Source organism: Sciurus vulgaris (genome assembly GCF_902686455.1).
Source record: "Sciurus vulgaris genome assembly, chromosome: 7".
NCBI lineage: Eukaryota > Metazoa > Chordata > Mammalia > Rodentia > Sciuridae > Sciurus > Sciurus vulgaris.
In genome coordinates, this window is record NC_136467.1 from 128394518 (window position 1) to 128409275 (window position 14758).

General features: G+C 37.6%; 1 pseudogene across 1 annotated transcript; it reads right to left on the reverse strand.

The window, feature by feature from the left end:
• Positions 1-6259: 6259 nt before the first annotated feature.
• On the reverse strand, positions 6260-13180 carry LOC306666982 (olfactory receptor 2J3-like; annotated as a pseudogene). The gene is made up of 2 exons: positions 13090-13180; positions 6260-7075 (listed from the first exon to the last, which is right to left on the reverse strand). The product of its transcript is annotated as an olfactory receptor 2J3-like (transcript).
• Between the last annotated feature and the right edge of the window lie 1578 nt (positions 13181-14758).

Genomic DNA, 14758 nt, shown 5'->3' on the forward strand with positions numbered 1-14758 from the left:
TTTCTTATTAGAAGTAAGCTATTCATTATCGGTAGGAATATGACCAAAGCAATATGGTGTCCTATTGAGAGCAACTCATCAGCAGTCACATAATACTTTGTCCCAATATTGTTGATGCTGACGTTCACCACCTGGTTATAGGGGTGTCCACCAGTTTCTCCAAATACAAAATTATTTGTGATACCAAGTAAATGGTGAAGATACATTATAGACTATGTAAATAAACTGCTTCTCATTAAATTATTATCTACCAGCTTTTATCTATTTATGTCTTCCTGAAGGCATGATGACTTTTACATTTATTATATAATATTCTAGCATATACTATAGCTTAGTTCTCACCACAAGTATATTTTACTCTTACTTTCATATCCAATATGAATTTGAAGGTTCTTATATTGTTCAGTCAATTACTCTGATAGTTTCTCTTAATGCTCTACTTATCAATTCCACAGTGGTAGGCTTTTAAAATTTGGCTTTTTGTTATTTTTCACATGCCCCTATGATTCTTGGATCATTTTCATATGTCCTATGAGTTATTATGATTTTGTTCCTTCATTTAACAGAAAACAATGATGGAAAAAATCAATGGTACTTCTGAAGGATAGGTCATTCTACTCGGCTTTTCTCATTGCCCACACCTGGAAATAGCTCTCTTCTGGGTAATCTTGATATTCTACTTGATGACACTGCTAGGCAATTTGTTCATCATCATGCTGTCATACCTGGATTCTTGTCTCGACACTCCCATGTACTTCTTCCTCTCAAACCTCTCTTTTCTGGATCTCTATCCCCCAATTGCAGGTAAACCTCTGGGGCCCAGAAAAGACCATTTCATATGCCGCTTGTATGATTCAAAGGAAATTTCTGTGTAACAAAAGTGATAACCTATTGTTGTTGGTTAGGTAAGGACCCTCGGTCACGTTTTAGCCATGTCTTGATTTTCTTGTTCCCCGGTTCTACACAAGTGTTATTAAGAGCTTTATCTGATTTAAATTTCATGATTAGCTCAGACTGTTTCATTTATCAATATTTCAAGTTTGATCATGTGGCCCAATTCTGTCTAGTCACACGCTGAATTACCAAGGGAAAATCAGAGGAGAAGATGTCATTAGGAAGGTGACAGGGGAAAGAAGGGGGAAGTTGGAGGTAGTATTATCCAGGGCATGTGTGCCAGTCTTCCAGCTACAAACCCTGGGCCATTGAATGGGACAGGGGGCATGCCTGGATGGTAGGGGTCCCCAAGCTCTCAGGGTCTGCCTGAGACCATGAGAAATCCAATATTGTTCATTTCAAGATTTATTCCTGGGTTTGGACATCACCAGAGCAACCCCATGAGGATAGTTGTGGGGTCCTGTTCCCAAGAATTTGTTCTCCAGAAAGTAAGATGTGATCCCCTTTGTATGTAGAAACCATTGTCTCTTGGAAGCCTCAAGTTTCTCTTCCATAAATTACCATGCTTGTACCAGGTATTAGATATCTATATATATATGTTATATACATATATAATTTGTGTGTTTATATGTGGTGCGTGTGTGTGTGTGTGTGTGCGTGTATTGCATTTTCTTTCTTTCTTCATTCATCTGTTGGTAGACAAGGGCTATTTCCTAATGTCATGGCTATAAGGAATAAGGCTGAAATGAACATGGATATGAAGGTATCACTTGAACATGGTTATTTCATGATGGTAGTTGGTATATATCCAGGAGTAGGATTGATGAATCATAGGGCAAATTTATTTTTAATTTATTTGAGTAAAGCTCATAGTGTTTTCCATAATGGCTACAATAATTTGCATTCTACTCAATAGTGTAAAACATATACTTTCCTCCATATCCTTGCTGACACATTACCTTTTGCCTTTTTCACAATATATGCTCTACCCATGTGAAGTGTGAAGCAATACCTACAAGGAACAGACCTGGAGTCTGTACATACTGGAAATGGAAGCCACTGGGATGAGCTTGGAACATGGGCCTGGACTGGTGCTGGGGCAGGACTGGAATCTGGTTTCTTGGAAGTTGATTTGGAGCCTGGAGCTTGGCCTGCAAGTGTCAGAGGAGTCTACGGTATTTGGGGAATAGTTGGGTCTTAGGATCACTTGGATTGGCCTCATCCTAGATTTGTCTTGAAAAGAAACAGGTGCTGTGGTGCACTAAAGTACTCACTTTATTCTCCATCTCCCATCCTTTCACCTGATTGAAACAGTACACAACATATACATGTATTACAACATCACATATTACTATGCTAGTATGTACAATTGTTGTATTCTTATGTATCATTGAAACTTAAGTCTAAATTTTGGATCCAAGATGGTGGACTAGAGGGTGACTGCATCTCCCATTGCTCCAGAACCCAGGATTCAAGAAGGGGAGGTATTGAGAGACTCGACCAACATAGACATGGGGTGAGTCTCTCCCACCGGGTGAAGCTCGGCCCAGGCAGTAGGCCTGGACAGGGGCATCTTCTCGGAGCAGGGCAGGGCTGCGAGAGTCTTTCCCAAGCAGCCCTGCTCCTACTGGCGGCAGGCTCTATCCACAGCCAGCTTTTAGGAGCAGGTCTCTGCAGTGAGAGCTTTTCCACAGAGAGGCAACCTCAAGCCCTGAACCCAGCGGCGGGCCTGGCCCGCAGGCGGCTTCTGGGACCAAGGCAGGACAGGGAGAGGCCTTCCCTGAGCAGCCTGGCTCCCTCACGCGGGGGCAGGCCCTGTCTATAGCCAGCATCTAGGAGTAGGACCGCCCAGTGAGAGGATTTCCACACAGAACAATCCCCCAGCCCTGGACCCAGTAGCGGGCTAGGGGTAGCTTTCTTTGGAAGCACTGCATTATCAAGTTCCTCCAAGACTTCAGGTTACTGAAGGCTGGGAGGTGATATACTGGAAATCTACGGGGACACCATAGCCAAAGAGGAAATTTGCAATATCTCAGAGTCCCACTGACATCTGAACAATATGAGAAAACAAGGGAAGAAAATGTCCCAAACAAACCTAGATACTATATCAATAAAACTCAATGACAGCACAGCAGAAGAAACATCACAAAGGAAGTTCAGAATGTACATAATTAAAACAATCAGGGAAGCAAACGAGGAGATGAAAGAGTAAATGCAGGCACTAAATGATCGCACCAATCAACAGTTAAAAGAGCAAATATGGGAAGCAAGAGATCATTTCAATAAAGAGTTAGAGATACTGAAAAAAAAAAAAAGAAATCCTTGAAATGAAGGAAACAATAAACCAAGTTAAAAACTCCATAGAAAGCATAACCAATAGGATAGAACACCTGGAAGGCAGAACCTCAGACAATGAAGACAAAATATTTAATCCTGAAAACAAAATTGACCAAACAGAGAAGATGGTAAGAAATCATGAACAAAATCTACAAGAATTATGGGATATCATGAAAAGGCCAAATTTAAGAAGTCTTGGGATTGAGGAAGGCACAGAGAATCAAACCAGAGGAATGAAAAATCTATTAAATGAAATAATATCAGAAAATTTCTCAGATCTGAACAATAAAATGGAAAACCAGGTACAAGAGGCTTATAGGTCTCCAAATATACAAAATTACAAAATTACAGACCCACACCAAGGCACATTATTATGAAAATAACTAACATACAAAATAAAGGCAGAATTTTAAAGGCTGTGAGAGAAAAGAATCAAATTATGTTCAAAGGGAAACCAATAAGAATATCAGCAGATTTTTCAATCCAGACCCTAAAACCTAGAAGGACCTGGAAAAACATTTACCAAGCCCTGAAAGAAAATGAATGCCAACCAAGAATCTTATACCCAACAAAACTTACTTTCAGATTTGACAACAAAATAAGATCCTTCCATGATAAACAAAAGCTAAAAGAGTTTACAAAAAGAAAGCCAGCATTACAGAACATTCTCAGCAAAATATTCCATAAGGAAGAGATGAAAAACAAAGAAGCATATCAGCAAAGAGAGGAATTATCCTAAAGGAATTCAGCATTGTCCTTAAAAGTCTAGCCAGAGCAATTACACAAACCAAAGAAATTAAAGTGATACAAATAGGAAAAGAACAACTCAAACTATCCCTGTTCCCTGATGACATGATTATATATTTAGAGGAAACCGGAAATTCCAACAGAAAACTTTTAGAACTCATAAGTGAATTCAGTAAAGTAGCAGGTTACAAGATCAATGCTCATAAATCCAATGCATTTTTATATGTAAGTGATGAATCTTCAGAAAGAGAAGTTAGGAAAACTAACCCATTCACAATAGCCTCAAAAAAAAAAAAAAAAAAAACTTGGGAATCAATCTCACAAAAGAGGTGAAAGACCTCTACAATGAGAACTACAGAACACTAAAGAAAGAAATTAAAGAAAACCTTAAAAGATAGAAAGATCTCCCATGTTCTTGGATAGGCAGAATTAATATTGCCAAAATGGCCATACTACCAGAAGTGCTATACAGATTCAATGCAATTCCAATTAAAATCCCAATGACGTACCTTACAGAAATAGAGCAAGCAATTATGAAATTCATCTGGAAGAATAAGAAACCCAGAATAGCTCAAGCAATGCTTAGCAGAAAGAGCAAAGCAGGGGGTATTGCAATACCAGATCTTCAACTCTACTACAAAGCAATAGTAACAAAAACGGCAGGGTATTGGTACCAAAATAGACAGGTAGATCAATGGTACAGAATAGAGGACATGAACACAAACCCAAATAAATACAATTTTCTAATACTAGACAAAGGGGACAAAAATATGCAAGGGAGAAAAGATAGCCTCTTCAACAAATGGTGCTGGGAAAACTGGAAAACCATATGCAACAGAATGAAACTAAACCCCTCTCTCTCACCCTGCACAAAACTCAACTCAAAATGGATCAAGGACCTCAGAATCAGACCAGAGACCCTGCATCTTCTAGAAGAAAAAGTAGGTCCAAATCTTCAACTTGTTGGCTTAGGATCAGACTTCCTTTACAGGACTCCCATAGCACAAGAAATCAAAGCAAGAATCAACAACTGGGATAGATTTAAACTAAAAAGCTTTCTCTCAGCAAAGGAAACTATCAGTAATGTGAAGAGAGAGCCTACAGAGTGGGAGAAAATCTTTGCCACTCATTCTTCAGATAGAGAACTAATCTCCAGAATCTATAAAGAACTCAAAAAACTCTACACCAAGAATACAAATAATCCAATCAACAGATGGGCTAAGGAAATGACACACAATTCACGGAAGAACATCTACAAGCAATCAACAGATATATGACTGCATTTTGATTCATTGCACACAAATGGGGAGGGGGTATATGAAAAATGGTAGAATGAGATGGACATCATTACCCTATGTACATGTATGATTGCACGAATGGTGTAAGTCTACTGAACTCTTCTTGAAACCATGATCTCTTGTTATCTTTCCACAATAAATGCCTCCATGCTGTCTGTGAACATTTTTTTGGCTAGTTTGACACCTAATCCCACTGGACGTTCACAGCTGGCTGTGGACAAGATAGCTATAGAGGTGCTTAAACATTTACTTCATTTAATTATATGAAACCTTTGATGAATGCTATGTGAAAAACTATCGGAACTTTCACATTATTTCAACCTCCTGTGCTAACTACTGTGTATCACCATAAAAAGGTAAAAATAGATGTGTATGAAATGGTTTTGCTACATAACTCACAGATGTTTTTGCTAAAATTCAACATATTTTCTTACTACCCATAATTGTATATGAGGGAATATGGAGCAAGATCTTTTTAATATTTGCTATTCAACAAACAATAGTAATATTGGAGAAAAATATTTCAAGTGTCTCATTATAATATCTTTATTTCAGCAAGAAAGATTTTCTTCATAGAAAAGACAAATTGAAAGACACATTCAGGTGATTTTTAAATTGGTAACATCCTCTTTCCATTCAAATAATAAAATGCTCTTTTATTAATAAGTCACTCATTTTCAAAAAAATGAAAATTTTAGAATTGTTATATGGAAAAAGTCACTATTGGTACAGATCTTGAATTGATGTGGCTGAGTTCTCCACCAGTAGATGTATTTAAGTAGATTGTTGTATTTTTATATTTTAGAGAGTACTCTGCTGCCTTCTTTAAGTATTTGCTCAGTAAGTCAAATAGAGTGAAAGGATAGTGTGTGAATGGATGGACCAATGAACTACTGGTAAAAACAAGATATACTATCGCAAAATTAATGTCACCAGTACACAGGTCTTCTTACCCTAGTAGTCTCCTAACTGCTCCTCTTACATCAATTATGAAAGTGTAGATTGAGAGGGTTGAGGCAAGGTGGGACAACAGTATAACACAGGGAAAGGAACTTCCCTTGATCTTGAGAATTTTCTCTTGGTGACTGGAGATAAATGCACAGAACTGGAATGAAAAAGAAGAAAACAACCATAAGATGGATTCCGCATGTCCCAAAGACTTTCTGAAGTCCAGTTCTTGACTGCATCCTCATTACAGCATGAAAAATGGCACCAAAAGATGACAGAATGAGGATGACAGGGATGAAAAAAAAAAACAAAAAAACAGAACAGAGTCATGACCTTGAGGGTCAGTTCATTAGCATGACTATCAGCACATGACAATTTCAGGTGCTAGCATTTTACAGAAGTGATCTACTTGATGATGTCTACATAGGGGTTCTTGGGGGGTGAAGAGGGAATGGAGTGCTGAGTTTATAAAGCCACATAACCAGGAAGCTAGAGCTAAGAAGTGGCAGAGTTGAGGGTGCATGAGGACAGTGTAATGCAGGGGTCTGCACACAGCTACATAACGGTCATAGGACATCACTATCAGGAGGACACACTGCTTCCTAGTGCTAAGACAATGTAAAGTTGAACCATGCAACCTGCATAAGAAAAGGTCTTCTCTGGGCCCCAGAGGTTCACTAGCAGTTGCGGAATGGAGTTGATACTGTAGCAAAGATCCAGGAAAGAGAGATTTGAGAGGAAGAAGTGCATTGGGGTGTGGAGATGGGAATCCAGGTGTGGAAAAATGATGATGAACAGGTTGCCTATCAGTGTCAACAAGTAGAATATCAAGATAACCACAAAGAGAGTTGCTTCCAAGTGAAGTCATTTCAGAAAACTCAGTAAAATAAGTATCCTTCAGAAGTAGCTTTGGTTTTTCCATCATCATTTTTTACCTGAAGGGGGAAGAAAATCACATAATTTCAAAATAATTAAGTAAAAGCTCTAAAAATATTAGAGAAATTTGATAAATTACCAAAGCTTATAATAAGTTCCTGACACTGTTCAATCCTAGGGCAATTTAGAATTTCTATTATAATTCTAATAGATAATTTATAAAATTTTTTCCAGTAAGTTAAGAGCATAAAAATCCTTACACTAATAGGGTATTAAAACTGTAAGAAAAAATAGAGTAGGAGTGAAAACAAAGCTCTTCTATCTACCAGAACACAATAAATTGAATTAAATCCAATGGTAAAATATGTGATGCGTAACAGGTTATTACATAGTCTAAAATACCTCTTGCCTGTTACTTGTCTTTTATCTTATATTTTAGTTTTTGGTATTGGGGATAAAATCCAGGGCCTTACACATACTAGGTTAGTATTCTGCCAATGGGCTACATCCCTAGTCCTCGAGCAATTTCATATTAATTACAAAGGGAAAAGAGTAAATTTTATAGTCCAATAACCTGTTGGACACCACCACGACCACATTATGAATGACAGCAGCAGTTTGATGCAGACCAACATTATAAGGTTTGCAGATGTGATGCTTCCAACAGGATATAATATCAATCAGTGGTGTTTCTGCCAAAAATATACAGCCTAGTTCTGATAATAAACAAATACAACACAATCTCCAATTGAGACTAAATAGCAGATGGTACTCTTCAAATTCTCAAGGTCACAAAAGTCCACAAATTTGAGAAACTTCTTCAGGTTAAAGGAGACTAAGAGCACACAATTTCTAAATGTATTATCCTCCACTTAAAACCATAGAATTAAATTTTTGGAAATAAGGATAATTCTAAATTATTATTTGGATAATAATATTTCACATTTGATAATATTGAATGATATTCTATCTTGAATTTGCAGCCTTTGGTGACTGACAGAGTTTATTTAAAATACTGTCCTTTAAAAAAATAAAAAGTAAAAAAGAAACTGGTAAAGAAATATAACCTCTCTAAGTTACTCTCAAAAGGACCGAAAACATGATGGTTGTTAGGAAAATATATGATAAATAGATAGATAGATAGTAGATATAAGTTTGATGACAGAACAAAGCTTATGAGAAAAGTATTTAGTAAAGTACAGTATGGATAAAATGTATATGGTGCTTTTTGTACAACATATTGTGATTGTTCAGTAAAGCTTTAAATTTTAACATAATGAAATATTAATAATAGAAAGCACAAACTTGTTTTATGTTTTATCCAAATATTTGTCTTTTGTAGAAAAAAAAAGTAGCATCATAAATACAATTTTCTTCTTTTCCATCCTAGAGTGAACAATAATTGATTAGAAAAGGTCATTAAGTAAATGTCTAATCTAGCTAAAGAAGAAAATTTCAGTGAAACAAATAATCAATGTTACAAAATTAGGGACTTCGGTTATCTTTTCAGAATTTTTAGTTTACCTTCATTATGTGATGATAGAAACCATAATAATTTCAATCCAAATAAAAAAATGTATTGATGAAAATATTGGTGGGACAATATCTAATATAGTAGAGAATTCAAAATGTTAATGTAGGTTGAAAGATATTCAGATTCAATTAGATGTGCTTTTAGAAAGAACTTTATGATATGATTTTTCTTTTGGATCAAAGCTTCTTTCTGACTGTAAAACAAAATCTAAATGCCAAAAAGACACACAGACAATCTATATCAGTTTGATATCAATGATAGGAAAAACCTGAAATCTCAAGAGAAGAGGTAGATTGAATCCTAAAGAGTTAGATTGATTTCCTATTTGTATTCCTTTAATTTCTTTTGTCTAATTGCTCTGGCTAGAGTTTCAAGGACAATGTCAAATAGAAGTGGTGAAAGAGGGCATCCCTGCTTTGTTCCACTTTTTAGAGGGAATGATTTCAATTTTTCTCCATTTAAAATGATGATGGCTGTGGGCTTAGCATAGATAGTCTTTACAATGTTAAGGTATGTTCCTACTATCCCTGTTTTTTCTACTGTTCTGAGCTTGAAGGGGTGCTGTATATTATCAAATGTTTTCTCAGCATCTATTGAAATAATCATATGATTCTTAACTTTAAGTCTATTGATGAGACGAATTATGTTTATTGATTTCTTGATATTGAACCTAACTTGCATTCCAGGGATAAACCCCACTTGATCATATTGCATCATCTTTTAAATATGTTTTTGTATGTGATTTGCCAGGATTTTGTTAAGAAGTTTTGCATATATGTTCAGGAGGGATATGGGTCTAAAGTTTTCTTTCCTTGATGTGTCCTTGTCTGGTTTTGGTATCAGAGTAACATTAGCTTCACAGAATGAGTTTGAAGGGTTCCCTCCTTTTCTATTTCCTGGAATACCTTGAGGAATATTGGTATTAGTTCTTCACTAAAGGTCTTTTAGAACTCAGCTGAGAATCCATCTGCTTCCAGGCTTTTCTTCCTTGGTATGTATTTGATGGCTTCTTCTATTTCAGTGCTTGAAATGGATGTGTTTAAATTGTGTATGTCTTCCTGATTCAGTTTGGGAGGATCATATGTCACTAGAAACCTCTCAATGTGTTCAATATTTCTATTTTGTTGGAGTATAGATTGTCAAAACAGTTTCTAAGTGATGTTATATATTCACAAGAAATTAAAATAAGAATCAATAGATGGGATGGATTCAAAGGAAAAAGATCTCTCTCAGCAAAGCATACAATTAATAATGGGAAAAGAGAGCCTAGAGAGTGGGAGAAAATATTTTCCACACACACTTCAAATAGAGCACTAATCTCCAAAACTTCTAAAGAACTTACAAAACTTTTCACCACAAATAGAAAGAACCCAATTAATAAATGGGCCAAGGAACTGGACAGACACTTTACCGAAGAAGACATATAGGTGATTAACACATATGTGAAAAAGTGTTCAACATCTCTAGTAAATAGAGAAATGCAAAATAAACTACTCTAAGATTTCATCTTACTGTAGTTAGAATGGCTATTATCAAGAACACAAACGATAATAAATGTTGGCATGGATGTGGGGGAAAAAGGTACTCATTTACATTGCTGGTAGTTGCAAATTGGTGCAGCCACTCTGGAAAGCAGTATGGAGATTCCTCAGAAACTTGGAATGAATCCTATTGACCCAGTTATATAACTCCTCAGTTTATACCCAAAAGACATGAAATTAGCATACAATAGTTACGCAGCCACATCAATGTTTATAGCAGCTCAATTCACAATAGCTAGATTGCGGAACCAACCTAGATACCCTTCAACAGATGAATGGATAAAGAAACTGTGGTATAGGTACACAATGGACTATTGTTCCGTCATAAAGAAGAATAAAATTATGCCATTTGCAGGTAAATTGATGGAATTGGAGAATATTATGCTAGGTGAAATAAGCCAATCCCAAAAAAGTAAAGGGCGAATGTTTTCCCTGATAAGTGGATAATGATACATAATGGGTTGGGGGGGGGTGACAAATAATGGAAGTACTTTATATTACATTGAGGGAAATGAGAGGAGGAGAAGGAGGGCTTATAAAAGATAGTGGAATGAGACAGACATCACTATCCTATATATATGTATGATTACATGAATGGTGTGAATTTACATTGTGTACAACCACAGAAACTGAAAATTGTACCCCATTTGTGTAAAGTGAATCAAAATGAAAAATAAAATTTAAAAAAAACATGTTATTTTTCTGATGTGGAAAAATTGGCATTTGGAGAATTTGATAATAAATTCTCCATAGAGTGGTTAAAAGCTGAATAAATGGTGTCAATAGAAAAAAAAAAAAGAAAAAAATATAAATAATAAGATTGTTACAACTTCATATAGGGCCTGATGCAAAAGCATCCCCCTGCCCCAGACTGACACAGATTGCCAGGGCACCATCGATCCAACCAGGAAAGAGATAGTCCACTGGTTTCAAACTCTCACTGTCCAAGATTGTGAACCATGGGTGCCATGCCCCTTCACTGTCTGGTCCATCTTGGCCACATCCAAGCTTCCACTACCAGTAGCTGCGGATGACATCCCCCTCTATTTCCAGGACAGAGACAGCTCTCCTACCTATCCATGCCTGGGCCTTCACTCACATGGTATGGATTGTGGGCATCCACCCCCATCCCTGCTCTTATTCCCATGGGGGCTGTGCAGAGCACTGGATTAGGACTGCACTTCCCTGTAGTGATCAGCTCTTGAGTCCACTCTACCATTCTACTTGTCTGTGGTGAGGCAGTAGGATTTTCATCAACTTTTGACTAGTTGCACTCTACAAATTCCTTCTAGATGGATTATTGAGACATCCCACTGCATGTATTCCCTGTGGCTTCACTTTTGGCTCTCTGAAAGTGGGGTGATACTACATTGATTTAATTTTCTTCTAGGGAGATTGGCCAGCTGTGGACTCCACAAAATGTCTTTCATGTTCCACATCACTTTCAATCTATAATTTGTGTTAAACTGCTTGGTATTTTACACTGACACTGCTGCTACTATTGCATTTTAATTTGATCTGCTTTAATTTCCATCTTTTGTTAAGGAAATAAGCTTATGTGCTTCTCTTCTCCCTACTTTTCTTTCTATTTTCCCTCCCTATTGACCCTACTCAGGTCCAGGATTGGGGTTAAGAAAATCTGTCCTTATTTTCTGCTCCAGTAACCAAATTCACATGTCTGAAAGTCTCAAACTGTCAAATATTGGGTTTGAGAACACTGATATGGTTACCATTTCTCTGATCAGCTTTTCCTTCACTGCCTCCTTACTGTGGTGTGGAAGGGTCAGGAGTCACTGCTGAACTCTGCTCTGCCATCTTCTCTGAGGCCTTTAATCAGGCCAAATGGACAGCAAAACAGGCACAAATCTTTGGATTACTAGACACATTCAAACCTACTGAACTTATCATCCATGTTATTCCAGAGGTTTTTGGATGGGGCTATGGCAGAAGATTAAAACACATAAGACTGCTATTGGACATTTGTTACATTTACAGAATGGGGAAGAATAAATTTGTAGCTTTGGGAGACAAGTGTGCACCACTTATGTTATACTTGCTGTGGAGCCCATCACCAGAGAAACACCAGTCCAGCTCACAAAACTAATGAAGATACGATGATTGAAAAAATCCTCAGAGAGGAAATTGCCATTTGATTTCATCACATATTAACACATGGATAGTAAAAGACTATGTAGATGGGGGTGGCACAAGGGACTGCCCATAAAATTGCCTGATGCTTCTGCATCAAGGACGATCTTTTCTGTTCTCAGCATTACTGAAACTGGAATTTTGAGATGAAATGGGATTCACTGCTTCTGCTGGCAGGTGGGGGTCTCTACAAGATGTAGGCCTCTTCAACTGAGAAGTGTTACAGTTCCTGATGGTGGGCCATTCCCTCCAATGTTGAAGGAGACCCCAGCAGCTCGTTGTCAAGTTCTTCTTTAAGGTTTCTATCTCATGAATTTGAAGAATGAAATCCACAGACCAGACTGAATGAACGAAAGAGTAAGATATATTCAAGAGTAGAAAAAGGGGCAGAACTCTGCAGTGCAATAGGGGACCCTACAGCAGGTCTTCCCCTGCAGATTGTGCTAGTCAAGGAATTTATTTAGCACTTGGGTCACTGCTATTCATCTAAATTTATGCTAATTAACAATTGGAGAGGCTATTGGTTACCCTTGAATGTCATTCCATTTTCTTATGGCAGGCCAGGAAGCTCAAGGCTAAAATAATTGAATTATGTCTACTCAGTGAGGGTTCTGGAGCTGAGAGCTGCATGGAGTGCACTGCAGCAGACTGCCCGACAATAACCTCTTGGCTTACCCCAGCTAGGTGCTGGCCTGCCACACCTAGGGCCCACAACATGGCAAGCTCTGCATAGCAGCCCATGCCTGTTGCCTGTGCTTTAACTGACCCAGGCCACCATTCTGCTGCTTCCCTGCTCCCCTGATGCTTCTCACAGGGACCAGTTGGCTGAATACACAGCTTGTGGGCTGGGGTGCCATGTTGCTACCCATCAATAACAGATGCAATCAGAAGGCCTATCAAACGTGATAAGGTCCCTCTTCAACAATGAGAGACAGATTACCATCAGACAGACAGATTGTATCAGTTTGTGGTCCTTATACGTTCCACAGCTGTCTTATTCTTTCTATACCCTGCAGTACAAAAGATAGATTGGTAAGGTACCCTTGCCCATCGAGGCCTGCTGTTTAGTAACAATCTTGTTACTAAAACAAGATTGTTCAGTAGCCTGTGCTTAATGCGGCTGATTTGGCATCATTAGGGTCTACTAAACATTTGTCATATTCTCCATAGGTTATCACTAAGTGATCTAATCCTGGCCTGGGAAATGGAAGTTGTATATCATGCTAACTAGACTGTTGGATCTGCTTAGAACTCCCTGTGACCACAACACAAGGACATCCTTGAGTAGTCTGACCCACTAATGAGATGGAATTGACTTGAATAAAATAGAACTGGAGTAAAACACATTATATCCTTCATTGTATCCCAAGCTCTACCCCCAAGAAGAGCTTGAATAATAAAATGTCCAAACACCTACATTGAGCTCTCTAAATTCTTTCTTTGGAATGGGAAAACAGTATGCTTGGCGCAACTTAGACTCAGATTTGGACAGGAACCCAGGGAATGAACCCAGAGCCAGAGGTGCTTAACTACCGAGCTATGTCCCTATCCGTTTTTTTTTTGTTTGTTTTTTTTTTTTTTTTTTTTTGAGGCAGGGTATTGATAAATTGCTAAGGCTAGCCTTGAACTTGCAATCCTCCTGCCTCAGCCTCCCAAGTCTTTGGGACTACAGGTGTGTGCCATTGTGTCCAGCAAAAAATAATTGTCTAATATTTATAGAGATCAGAAGTCTATGTTAACTTACAAGGTTACATTTGTTCTGCAACTTTCAGTAGAAGACATCTCATTCCTTCTCAAAGTCTCTCCCTCTGTTTTTAAAAATCACCAGTATAGAATCTCCTATCTTTTATATTTTTCACCTTCCTCTCATAATGATCCCAGTGATTGAAGGACCTCAACCAGAAAATTGAGGATGGTATTCTCATCAAAAGAACCTCAATTTAATCACATTTGTAAAACCATTTGACATGTAAGGCTGTATGTAATCCAATATTCTAGGGATCAGGAGGCATTCTTCAGCTTACCACAACAAACAATACATATGGAAGGAATGATTTAATTCTATAAGTTACCATTTGGCAACCACTACAGTAATAATTGTCCCTGAGAAGGATTATAAAGTATTCCTGATAATAGACTAGTGACTGGAAGTTTGTCCAAAAACAGAATCCCACCTCATCTCAACATGTTTTGCCATGATACTCATGCAATACCAAGGCAGACAAGAACACTTTATAGCAAAGAAGTCTAGCAGACACCTTGTTAATGAAAGAATTAGAGTTAATGTCACCAGTGGAATAAATGAATACCATATACCTGTAACAGTATGCAGAGGAGGACACAGTAGTATTTCTGTGGTATTCTCACCAACAATGAGTAACATCACACTTATCATGCATAAAGACCAAAGAATCTAAATAGAAGAATAGTATATA